The sequence below is a fragment of the Eubalaena glacialis genome, chromosome 19 (genome assembly GCF_028564815.1).
Source record: "Eubalaena glacialis isolate mEubGla1 chromosome 19, mEubGla1.1.hap2.+ XY, whole genome shotgun sequence".
Lineage (NCBI taxonomy): Eukaryota > Metazoa > Chordata > Mammalia > Artiodactyla > Balaenidae > Eubalaena > Eubalaena glacialis.
In genome coordinates, this window is record NC_083734.1 from 62,052,381 (window position 1) to 62,065,520 (window position 13,140).

At 42.4% G+C, this 13,140-nt stretch overlaps 1 protein-coding gene across 1 annotated transcript in view; it reads right to left on the reverse strand.

Moving 5' to 3' along the window:
* The window catches only part of ARSG (arylsulfatase G), a 116,241-nt gene extending 104,840 nt beyond the window's left edge, over positions 1-11,401 (reverse strand). The window contains exon 1 of the mRNA XM_061175294.1: positions 11,334-11,401. The gene's annotated coding sequence lies outside the window, so the exon portion shown is untranslated. The remainder of the gene's footprint in view (positions 1-11,333) is intronic.
* Between the last annotated feature and the right edge of the window lie 1,739 nt (positions 11,402-13,140).

A 13,140-nucleotide genomic window follows, 5' to 3' on the forward strand; every position in this document is an offset into this window, starting at 1 on the left:
TCTAGATTTGCAATAAATGTATGGCTTTTTTATTTAAAGAGAGTGATTCGGTTTTTTATTGACTCCTTGGCGTTCATTGTTGGATCCAGTTAAAGTCATAAAAACTCAAGGAAGAGTCATGTCAAATAACGTTTTTAAAACCTTTCGTGCAAAATCTTTTAACTGCACTGGAGACGCATAAACGTTTCCAAGACGTGTTAGTTGAACATCATTATTTCATAAATGAAAAATACATGAATGGGGACTTCCCTGGTGGTCCAATGGTTAAGACTCCACACTCCCAATGCAGTGGGGCACGGGTTCGATCTCTGGTTGGGGAACTAAGATCCCACATGCCACACAGCATGGCAAAAAATTTAAAAATAAATAAATGAATGAAATGATATCCTGGTGGCCACAGAGAGATAGCTCAGCCTATCAAAAGTCATAAGTGAAAATAGTTAAGACTAACCATACGTGGTTACAGAACAGGTCTAAGAACTGCTCTAACCTGTAAGTAAACAGCACGGACTTCCCATGCCAGGGGTCTGCAAAAACTTTTTCTGCAAAGGTCCAGATAGTAACTATTTAAGGCTTTGCGGGCCACACAGGCTTGGTCACAACTATTCAGCTCCGCCTCTGTAGGGCGCAAACAGCCATAGACAAAATGTAAATGAATGAGCATGGCTGTCTAAATAAAAGTTTATGGATACTGAAATTTGAATTCCATAGAGTTGTCACACACTATGAAATATTGTTGCTTTTTTTCAGCCACATAAAAATGTAAAAACCATTATTGGTTTGCAGGCGGTCAAGAAGAATCGGCAGTGGACCGGATTGGGCCTGCGGGCCTGCTCCACGCACCTGGGACACTGATCGGACAGGTACCACCAGTAGCAAAACTGTAAACTAGCTGTCCTGACTGATGGGAAAAGATCATCGTGGTCAAAGTGAGCCTTAGATCACAGGTGCCAAAGATAGGAAAGATCAAACAGCTGCTAGCACATTATCAGGTTTCATTGCCTGTGATTAAAGAGATTTGGCTTCCACGTTACTGATGAAGTAATTTCACTACAAATGTAGACCACTTCCCTTCCCAAAATAAAATCATTCCAGTTGTAAAAATGAGATAAGATCATGTGTTCTTTTAAGACAAATGCATCCTTAACAGATACAATGTTTCCAAGCTTTTTAACCAGGTTATCAATTTTCGACTCTAATAATGTGTAGGGTAGCTTTTGCACATTTATATGCCTTTCCTTTAGCTCAATACCTGGTGATAAAATATAGATTCTAACTCAGAGTTCCATGGCCGAGTCATCCATTCAAGTCACTTGAGGTATTTATTACATTTAGATTTCTGTACTTCTCAAATATTCTAAATCAGAAATGATCATGAATCCTTTTTTTTTTTTTTCTCTTCTTGGCTGCAACGCACCACGCAGCTTGTGGGATCCAGTTCCCCAACTAGGACTGAACCCAGCCCACGGCAGTGATAGCGCCGCATCCTAACCACTAGGCCACCAAAGAAGTCCCATGAATCCTTATTTTTAAAAGCTCCCAGATATGGGGCTCACTAATACGCCTAGAGTTTAGAAGCCACTGCCCTTAAAATTTTAAATGGTTATGAGCGTTAATTAAAACGACCAATTTAAAGACAATTCAGACATGGTACACGCTAAAAGATCACTCCTATAAGCATACACCTCACTGCAAAAAGAGAAGCTGTCCTGGGTTTCAGGTTTATGGTTAATACACGGGAGGCCTACAGTCTCCAACAGGTGGGCCAAACTCTGTTGCATAAGTAAGGAAACTAGCTCCCCCTGGTGTTCAGTGTCTGTCATGACCGCCTGAGGGTGCTGAACAAGAGAAGTGCCAAGGTCAGGAACTTGCAAAATTTCATTTTTCACGAACGAAAAACTCTCACGGCCAAATCACAATGACCACAGTGACTATGGATCTCCTAGAGGGAAAACGGGACAGCAAAACTGATACCCCAGAACACTTTATCTATAAAGGCTTTTAAAATATAGCTCACCCAAGGTTATGGGAAAAAAATACAAATTGTGGCCATGAATTTATATTATTTATCTACCTTTCCAGCAACTCAGGAAGAGAACAAGCACGCTGACCATCCTAGCAACTTACTCCCCTAGAATTCGACCCAAACTTTACCTTCTCTACACTGGGGACTCTCTTGCTAAGTCCCGACTTCACCATGCATCTCCCAACTGTGTGAGAGCAGCAATGCCACCTTAACCTGTCCTCAGCAGAAGCCTTGATCCTCCTCCCCACATCCTACTGGCTCTGCTTTCTAAATATATCCAGAACCTGACTGCCTTTGCCAACTCCACCAGCAGCCCTGATCTGAGTCAATGTCATCTTCGCTCGATCACTGCAATCGTCTTCCAGCAGGTTTGCCTACTTCCGCTCTCGCCACACATGTACCCCAGCCCACCCTGGCCTTCGTTTTCCAGACAGAAGCCTTGCAACAATCCTTTTAAAGCATGAACGTACACGACCACATGCCTGAGCCTAGTACTTTCTGCCCGGCTCTCACTGCACCAGCTTTATTATTGTTCCTTGAAATCACACGCCTCAGGCCTTGGCATCTGTGGTTCCCTTTGCCTGGTCCCGCTTCCCTGAGATGTGCACATGACACGAGCCTTCAATTTGGCCCCCCCCCCCGCAAAAGTCACCCCCCTGAGGAGGCATGCCTGAATATCCTATCCAAAACAGCACTTGTTTCTACCCCTTTACTCTGATGTTATAAAAGTATTGTTTACTCACTTATTATCATTAAGGCATAGCAGTTTTTTGTTCACCGCTGTATTCCCAAGGCTTTGAGCAGGGCCTGGCACATTGCAGGTGATGCTCCAAAAATACTGCTGAATGGATGAGTTAATGAGTGCCTCATTTTTCATTGACTTTTTCAGGAACAAAAAAAAAAAAAATGGTACCTATTTACGATTACACTCAAGAGTCTGGTGCTTCTATGAAGCAGCTGGACGGCCTGAAAGCACTGTGCTCAAAACCTGCTGGTCCCAGGCTCGCCCCGCACTCCGTACCCCTCCCTCTCCCCTGCCTGAGTGAGCCAGAGCCCCCTAATCAGCTGCTCCTTTAACCCCGTCCTGTCTGCCCTCAGGCGACCTACATGCAGAGGAGAGGCCAAATCCAAAGCTGAACCCCAGGAGCTGTACGAACAAAGAAGAGAAAGGGAAATCTCTCCCAGCAGCCTCAGGAGCAGCGGATTAAATCCCCACAATCAACTTGATGTGCCCTGCATCTGGGGAATACCTGAATAGACAACGAATCATCCCAAAATTGAGGCGGTGGACTTCGGGAGCAACTGTAGACTTAGGGTTTGCTTTCTGCATCTAATTTGTTTCTGGTTTTATGTTTATCTTAGTTTACTATTTAGAGTTTATTATCATAGGTAGATTTGTTTATTGATTTGGTTGCGCTCTTCCTTTTTTTTTATATTTATATTTCTTTTTCCGTTTTCTCTTTTTGTGAGTGTGTATATGTATGCTTCTTTGTGTGATTTTGTCTGTATAGCTTTGCTTTTACCATTTGTCCTAGGGTTCTGTCTGTCCGTTTTTTTTGTTTTTTGTTTTTTTTAGTATAGTGTTTAGTGCTTGTTATCATTGGTGGATTTGTTTTTTGGTTTGGTTGCTCTCTTCTTTCTTTCTTTTATTACTTTTTAATTTTTTTATTTTTAATAATTTTTAAACTTTTTTATTTTAATAACTTTATTTTATTTTATTTTTTTCTTTCTTTCTTTCTTTTTCTCCCTTTTCTTCTGAGCCGTGTGGCTGACAGGGTCTTGGTGCTCTGGCCCAGTGTCAGGCCTGTGCCTCTGAGGCGGGAGAGCAGAGTTCAGGACATTGGTCCACCAGAGACCTCCCAGTGCCATGTAATATCAAACAGCGAAAGCTCTCCCAGAGATCTCCATCTCAACGCTAAGACCCAGCTCCACTCAATGACCAGCAAACTACAGGGCTGGACACCCCATACCAAACAACTAGCAAAACAGGAACACAACCCCACCCATCAGCAGAGAGGCTGCCTAAAATCATAATAAGGTCACAGACACCCCAAAACACACCACCAGATGCGGTCCTGCCACCAGAAAGACAAGATCCAGCCTCATCCACCAGAACACAGGCACTAGTCCCCTCCACCAGGAAGCGTACACAACCCACTGAACCAACCTTACCCACTGGGGGCAGACACCAAAAACAATGGGAACTACAAACCTGCAGCCTGCAAAAAGGAGACCCCAAACACAGTAAGTTAAGCAAAATGAGAAGACAGAGAAACACACAGCAGATGAAGGAGCAAGGTAAAAACCCACCAGACCAAACAAATGAAGAGGAAATAGGCAGTCTACCTGAAAAAGAATTCAGAGTAGTGACAGTAAAGATGATCCAAAATCTTGGAAATAGAATGGAGAAAATACAAGAAATGTTTAACAAGGACCTAGAAGAACTAAGGAGCAAACAAACAATGATGAACAACACAATAAGTGAAATTAAAAATTCTCTACAAGGAATCAATAGCAGAATAACTGAGGCAGAAGAACAGATAAATGACTTGGAAGATAAAATAGTGGAAATAGCTACCGCAGAGCAGAGTAAAGAAAAAAGAATGAAAAGAATTGAGGACAATCTCAAGCCAGAAGGGAGTGGCATGATATACTTAAAGTGATGAAAGGGAAGAACCTACAACCAAGATTACTCTACCCAGCAAGGATCTCATTCAGATTCGATGGAGAAATCAAAAGCTTTACAGACAAGCAAAAGCTAAGAGAATTCAGCACCACCAAACCAGCTTTACAACAAATGCTAAAGGAACTTCTCTAAGTTGGAAACACAAGAGAAGAAAAGGACCTACAAAAACAAACCCAAAACAATTAAGAAAATGGTAATAGGAACATACATATCAATAATTACCTTAAACGTGAATGGGTTAAATGCTCCAACCAAAAGACACAGGCTTACTGAATGGATACAAAAACAAGACCCATATATATGCTGTCTACAAGAGACCCACTTCAGACCTAGGGACAGATACAGACTGAAAGTGAGGGGATGGAAAAAGATATTCCATGCAAATGGAAATCAAAAGAAAGCTGGAGTAGCAATACTCATATCAGATAAAATAGATTTTAAAATAAAGAATGTTACAAGAGACAAGGAAGGACACTACGTTATGATCAAGGGATCAATCCAAGAAGAAGATGTAACAATTATAAATATATATGCACCCAACACAGGAGCACCTCAATACATAAGGCAACTGCTAACAGCTCTAAAAGAGGAAATCGACAGTAACACAGTAATAGTGGGGGACTTTAACACCTCACTTACACCAATGGACAGATAATCCAAACAGAAAATTAATAAGGAAACACAAGCTTTAAATGGCACAATAGACCAGATAGATTTAATTGATATTTATAGGACATTCCATCCAAAAACAGCAGATTACACTTTCTTCTCAAGTGTGCATGGAACATTCTCCAGGATAGATCACATCTTGGGTCACAAATCAAGCCTCAGTAAATTTAAGAAAATTGAAATCATATCAAGCATCTTTTCTGACCACAACGCTATGAGATTAGAAATCAATTACAGGGGAAAAAACCATAAAAAACACAAACACATGGAGGCTAAACAATACGTTATTAAATAACCAAGAGATCACTGAAGAAAGCAAAGAGGAAATCAAAAAATACCTAGAGACAAATGACAATGAAAACACGATGATCCAAAACCTATGGGATGCAGCAAAAGCAGTTCTAAGAGGGAAGTTTATAGCTAAACAAGCCTACCTCTAGAAACAAGAAAAATCTCAAATAAACAATCTAACCTTACACCTAAAGGAACTAGAGAAGAACAAACAAAACCCAAAGTTAGCAGAAGGAAAGAAATCATAAAGATCAGAGCAGAAATAAATGAAATAGAAACAAAGAAAACAACAGCAAAGATCAATAAAACTAAAAGCTGGTTCTTTGAGAAGATAAACAAAATTGATAAACCATTAGCTAGACTCATCAAGAAAAAGAGGGAGAGGACTCAAATCAATAAAATTAGAAATGAAAAAGGAGAAGTTACAACAGACACCACAGAAATACAAAGCATCCTAAGAGAATACTACAAGCAACTCTATGCCAATAAAATGGACAACCTGGAAGAAATGGACAAATTCTTAGAAAGGTATAACCTTCCAAGACTGAACCAGGAAGAAATAGAAAATATGAACAGATCAATCACAAGGAATTAAATTGAAACTGTGATTAAAAATCTTCCAACAAACAAAAGTCCAGGACCAGATGGCTTCACAGGTGAATTCTATCAAACATTTAGAGAAGAGCTAACACCCATCCTTCTCAAACTCTTCCAAAAAACTTCAGAGGAAGGAAAACTCCCAAACTCATTCTATGAGGCCACCATCACCCTGATACCAAAACCAGACAAAGATACTACAAAAAAAGAAAATTACAGACCAATATCACTGGTGAACATAGATGCAAAAATCCTCAACAAAATACTAGCAAACAGAATCCAACAACACATTAAAAGGATCATACACCATGATCAAGTGGGATTTATCCCAGAGATGCAAGGATTCTTCAATATATGCAAATCAATCAATGTAATACACCATATTAAGAAACTGAAGAATAAAAACCATATGATCATCTCAATAGATGCAGAAAAAGCTTCTGACAAAATTCAACACCCATTTATTATAAAAACTCTCCAGAAAGTGGGCATAGAGGGAAACTACTTCAACATAATAAAGGCCATATATGACAAACCCAGAGCAAACATCATTCTCAATGGTGAAAAACTGAAAGCATTTCCTCTAATATCAAGAACAAGACAAGGATGTCCACTCTCACCACTATTATTCAACATAGTTTTGGAAGTCCTACCCACGGCAATCAGAGAAGAAAAAGAAATAAAAGGAATACAAATTGGAAAAGAAGAAGTAAAACTGTCACTGTTTGCAGATGACGTGATACTATACATAGAGAATCCTAAAGATGCCACCAGAAAACTACTAGAGCTAATCAATGAATTTGGTAAAGTTGCAGGATACAAAACTAATGCACAGAAATCTCTTGCATTCCTATACAGTAATGATGAAAAATCTGAAAGAAAAATTAAGGAAACACTCCCATTTACCACTGCAACAAAAAGAATAAAATACCTAGGAATAAACCTACCTAGGGAGACAAAACACCTATATGCAGAAAACTATAAGACACTGATGAAAGAAATTAAAGATGATACAAACAGATGGAGAGATATACCGTGTTCTTGGATTGGAAGAATCAATACTGTGAAAATGACTATACTACCCAAAGCAATCTACAGATTCAATGCAGTCCCTATCAAATTACCAATGGCATTTTTTACAGAACTAGAACAAAATATCTTAAAATTTGTATGGAAACACAAAAGACCCCGAATAGCCAAAGCAGTCTTGAGGGAAAAAAATGGAGCTGGAGGAATCAGACTCCCTGACTTCAGACTATACTGCAAAGCTACAGTAATCAAGACAATATGGTACTGGCACAAAAACAGAAATACAGATCAATGGAACAGGATAGAAAACCCAGAGATAAACCCACACACCTATGCTCAACTAATCTATGACAAAGGAGGCAAGGATATACAATGGAGAAAAGACAGTCTCTTCAATAAGTGGTGCTGGGAAAACTGGACAGCTACATGTAAAAGAATGAAATTAGAACACTCCCTAACACCATACACAAAAATAAACTCAAAAGGGATTAGAGACCTAAATGTAAGACTGGACACTATATAACTCTTAGAGGAAAACATAGGAAGAACACTCTTTGACATAAATCACAGCAAGATCTTTTTTGATCCACCTCCTAGAGTAATGGAAATAAAAACAAAAATAAACAAATGGGACCTAATGAAACTTAAAAGCTTTTGCACATCAAAGGAAACCATAAACAAGACGAAAAGACAACCCTCAGAATGGGAGAAAATATTTGCAAATGAATCATCGGACAAAGGATTAATCTCCAAAATATATAAACAGCTCATGCAGCTCAATATTAAAAAAACAAACAACCCAATCCAAAAATGGGCAGAAGACCTAAATAGACATTTCTCCAAAGAAGACATACAGATGGCCAAGAAGCACATGAAAAGCTGCTCAACATCATTAATTATTAGAGAAATGCAAATCAAAACTACAATGAGGTATCACCTCACACCAGTCAGAATGGGCATCATCAGAAAATCTACAAACAACAAATGCTGGAGAGGGTGTGGAGTAAAGGGAACCCTCTTGCACTGTTGGTGGGAATGTAAATTGATACAGCCACTATGGAGAACAGTATGGAGGTTCCTTAAAGAACTAAAAATAGAATTACCATACGACCCAGCAATCCCACTACTGGGCGTATACCCCGAGAAAACCGTAATTCAAAAAGACACAAGCACCCCAATGTTCACTGTGGCACTATTTACAATAGCCAGGTCATGGAAGCAACCTAAGTGTCCACTGACAGACGAATGGATAAAGAAGATGTGGCAATGGAATATTACTCAGCCATAAAAAGAAACGAAATTGAATTATTTGTAGTGAGGTGGATGGACCTAGAGTCTGTCATACAGAGTGAAGTCAGAAAGAGAAAAACAAATACCATATGCTAACACATATATATGGAATCTAAAAAAAAAAAAACGGTTATGAAGAACCTAGGGGCAGGACAGGAATAAAGATGCAGATGTACAGAACGGACTTGAGGACATGGGGAGGGGGAAGGGTAAGCTGGGACGAAGTGAGAGAGTGGCATGGACTTATATACACTACCAAATGTAAAGTAGATAGCTAGTGGTAAGCAGCCGCATAGCACAGGGAGATCAGCTCAGTGCTTTGTGGCCACCTAGAGGGGTGGGATAGGGAGGGTGGGAGGGAGACGCAAGAGGGAGGAGATATGGGGATATATGTATATGTAGAGCTGATTCACTTTGTTATATAGCAGACACTAATACACCATTGTAAAGCAATTATACTCCAATAAAAATGTTAAAAAAAAAAAAAAAAGGCCTGCTGGTCCAGGGACTTCCCTGGTGGCGCAGTGGTTAAGAATCCGCCTGCCAATGCAGGGAACACGGGTTCAAGCCCTGGTCCAGGAAGATCCCACATGCCGCGGAGCAACTAAGCCCGTGCACCACAACTACTGAGCCTGCGCTCTAGAGCCCATGAGCCACAACTACTGAGCCCACATGCCACAGCTACTGAAGCCCGCGCACCTAGAGCCCATGCTCCATAACAAGAGAAGCCACCACAATGAGAAGCCGGTGCACCACAACGAAGAGTAGCCCCTTCTCACCACAAGTGGAGAAAGCCCCGCACAGCAACGAAGACCCAACGCAGCCAAAAATAAATTAAACTAACTAAATAAATTTGTTAAAAAAAACCCTGCTGGTCCAACATCTGAGATGGGTCTCAAAGGGCAGTAAGGTCCTATATGGGCAGGTCAGCTCTGAGGAAGAAAACATAAATCCATCAGAGACTAAACAAACAGTGGGAAGAAATCACCCCTAGGGTAGGTACGTCAGTCTTCCGTATCTGCTGGTTCCACATCTGAGGAGCCAACCAACTGAGGATTGAAAACATTTGGGAAAACAAAACTTCCAGAAAGTTCCAAAAAGCAAAACTTGAATTTCCCACACTCCTGGCAACTATTTAAATAGCATTTACATTGTATTTACAACTATTTATATTGTATCAGGTATTATAAGTGATCTACGGATGATTTAAGGTATACTGGAAGATGTGCATAGGTAATATACAAATACTACACCATTTTATATCAGGGACTTGAGCATCCACAGATTTTGGTACTGGGGGCAGGGGCAGGTCCTGGAACCAATCCTCCTGCAGATACAGGGAGACTGAATGCGAACGGAATGCTGTGAGTTTGAACATACTGCTGGTGTGGAATTTGTTTTAACTTAACCTATTTTCCAGTAGACTTTTTTTTCATGATGCCTCCCCCCTCACCGGCACCGGACCGCACACAGCTTGTGGGATCTTAGTTCCCTGACCCGGGCCCTTGGCGGCAAAAGCATGGAGTCCTAACCACTGGACCGCCAGGGAATTCCCTCATGATGCTTTTTTTTTTTTTCCAGTGGCTCAACTGGTAGCCAGTACTTTTCTATATATTCTCTTTTTTTTTTTTTTTTTTTTTTGGTGCTAAAGCAAAGCACTGTGATTTCTCTGACTTCGAGCAACCCCAGATGGCCCAACTTGAATAGAAAAGAGGTTGAAAGTTTAATCTTATAAGCTCTTCTATAAACAATGTGAAAAAAAATTGGTTAGGTGTCTGGCTTGTGGTATTTTACTTCTTATGAGGTCATACAGCACAGTGACAACAGAGCAGAACCTGAAATTGGGGAGATCTGGTCCCATTTTTGCCGTTGGTGTAACTAACTACACAAGAGTTTACTTCGCTACTGCGGGCTTGTTTGCACATAAACACTTCCCAACTTTGCTTTCCAAAAGTGGAAAGGATGCACCAGGCCCTTGGCAATGGGAGGAGAGAGTAAAAAACCATCCGCCACAGGGAATAACTGCAAGACCCCAGAGCAAATCTACAGGGAATCCAGAGGCCCTTACAGTGTTCCCCACCTTTCAGCCTGAATGTGAACCCTCTCTGTACACACTGTCCGAAGACCCCGTGACCTTTTCCTTTCAAAAGCCTCACTCCCTTGTTACTTCAGCTTCAAAGGGACATCTTTCCATGCAGACTGGAAATCGGTCCTAATTGAGCTCCGCCCTGTCCAATACAGCAGCCAGGACCCGTGGGACCTGTTGACCACTTGAAATGCGGCCAGTGGGAACTGAGAGGCGCTGCCCCAGTAAAATACACACGGAATTTGAAGACTTAGTAGGTGAAAATAATGTGAAGTTCTCAGATAAGTCAGAGAAAGACTAATGCTGTATGACATCACATACACGTGGGCTTTACAAGAGCAGAACTGATACAAATAGGGAAGAGAATGGTGGTTATCAGGGGCTGGGGGAGGGCGAACAGGAGCGAAGCGGTGTAAGGATCCAAATTCGCAACGACTTGATAAATAAATCCTGGAGATTAGTGCACAGTACAGGGATGACACAGACAACAATACCGTATTATAAACATCAAACCTGCCAGGAGACTAGGTCTTAGTTATTCCCAGACACACACACACACACGCAAGGAATGTAAAATATGTAAGTCTTATACCCATCACCCGTTGGTAATATTCTGGACGTACTGGAGTACACAAACTACATGATTACATTAATTTCACCTGCTTCTCTCTGCACACTCTCACGGGGCTCCTAGAAACATGCCCTGCCACAGTGGCTTGTGTTACACCGGCCGGAGCCGCTCTGATCACCCATCGGAACTGAGGCAAGGAAAGAGGTTAAGGCTCCACAGGCCTCGGCACCGCTGGGTCCGCGCGGATGCACTCACGGCTCTGCGCCCGCGCCCCTCGCCCGCCGGCCTCCAGCCCCGCCTGCGGCCCACGTGGCTGCGCTGCGCTCGGTCGTCCGGTCCCGCGGCAGGGAGGCCAGCTGCGCCCCTCGGTCCGGTCGGTCCGGACGGGGAGCCCCGGGCGGAAGCTGCCGGGCGCTTCCTGCGGGGCAGAGGGAGGAGGAGGGAGAGAGGGAGGAGGGGGGTCGGGGGACCGGGATGGGAGCGCGCTCGTTCGCGGCGCGGGCATCTCTGCTGCGGGGCCGGGGCCGCGCTCGGCCTCCCGCTTTAGTCTCTGCGGCCTGAACTGAAAGAGTAACCCTACCGTTGACCCGAGAGACACTGCTGAGTCCCTGGGCGCCACCGTGAACGCTCCAGATTCAGTTTTCTAGAATGGTGTTCACCCGTGGAAAATTACTCTCTTTACTCCCAAATACCTTGTTCCTCCAGCATTTGCAGAGCAAAAGCTGCGTAGGTTTCTGTTTGTCACTAAGTGAAAATCATTCTTAAAAACTACAAAGATTTACCTACAGTGTATAAATTTAGTTGCAGGAAACAAATTATCTTTTTTAATTTAACCCTAAGAAATGTTCCAAAAGTAAATGCAATGCAGTAATTGGTTATACACACTTCAGTGATGATTTCTGAATAAGTGCCCATGACCTAAAACTTCTGCTCGTCCAACTTGTGACAAGAGTGAATGATTTGTTTCAATAGACCTTTTTCCTGGTCTCACAGTGCAGAGGCGGTGCAAACAGGCTTCTGTCTTGACCAAATAACTGTAACCCCCAACTGACACACACAGCCAATCTGAGTTCTTTGAGGCTTGTAACTAACGCCGACCACAGGACTAAAGCTGTGCTTACCCTGCAGGAAAAGGAAAGGAAACTGAACGGGAGTGGAGAAGAGCTAAAGCACATGACTCCAGGAAGATACACAACCCGCAATACAATCCATCAAAGTCCACGCTGCACTGGGTTCGCTCTGCAGTACCAGAATGACCAAGTGTCTGCCCTCCAGTTAGTTTTAACGGCAAACCACCATTTTCTAAATGACTCAGGGAGGTTTAATGGAGTAGGAGTGAATGGAAGAGAAACCGTTGATTCGGTTCTAAAATGTGCTTTAAATCATACTGCAATAAATAATAACAGTGAAAGGATTTAGGCATCGACGTTAAAAAATTACCTTTAGTTTCACCCTCAAGATTAAAGGAGAAGTGGGAGCTCTGCTCAGCATGCAGTCACGTGATCTGCTCTAATTTCTAGATTTCCGGGAGACGCGGATGCAGCTGAGGCAGGCGCTCAGGTCTGAGGTCTTCGCCCTGCTCCCTACGCTGGGAATCCAGCCCATGTTCCCAGCCAGACAGGCCGTGGTGGGCATTCCTGGCACACCCACGGGGAACCCCACCCGACACTCTCCCTCAAAGAAACAATGCGACGGAAAAAGTGCAACACTCACAACCGTAAGGACCAGTGTGTAAGAGGGAAGAACAAAGCTGACTCCATACTGGATCTGTATCTTCCACTTTAACCTTCCTGCTCTACCGCTTCTGCTCCAATTTAAGAATGTTGCCTAGAGCCTGAAATATACAGAAGAGCCCATTCTCAAGGCTCTGACCTTTAAGGGTGTAACACTTTTTC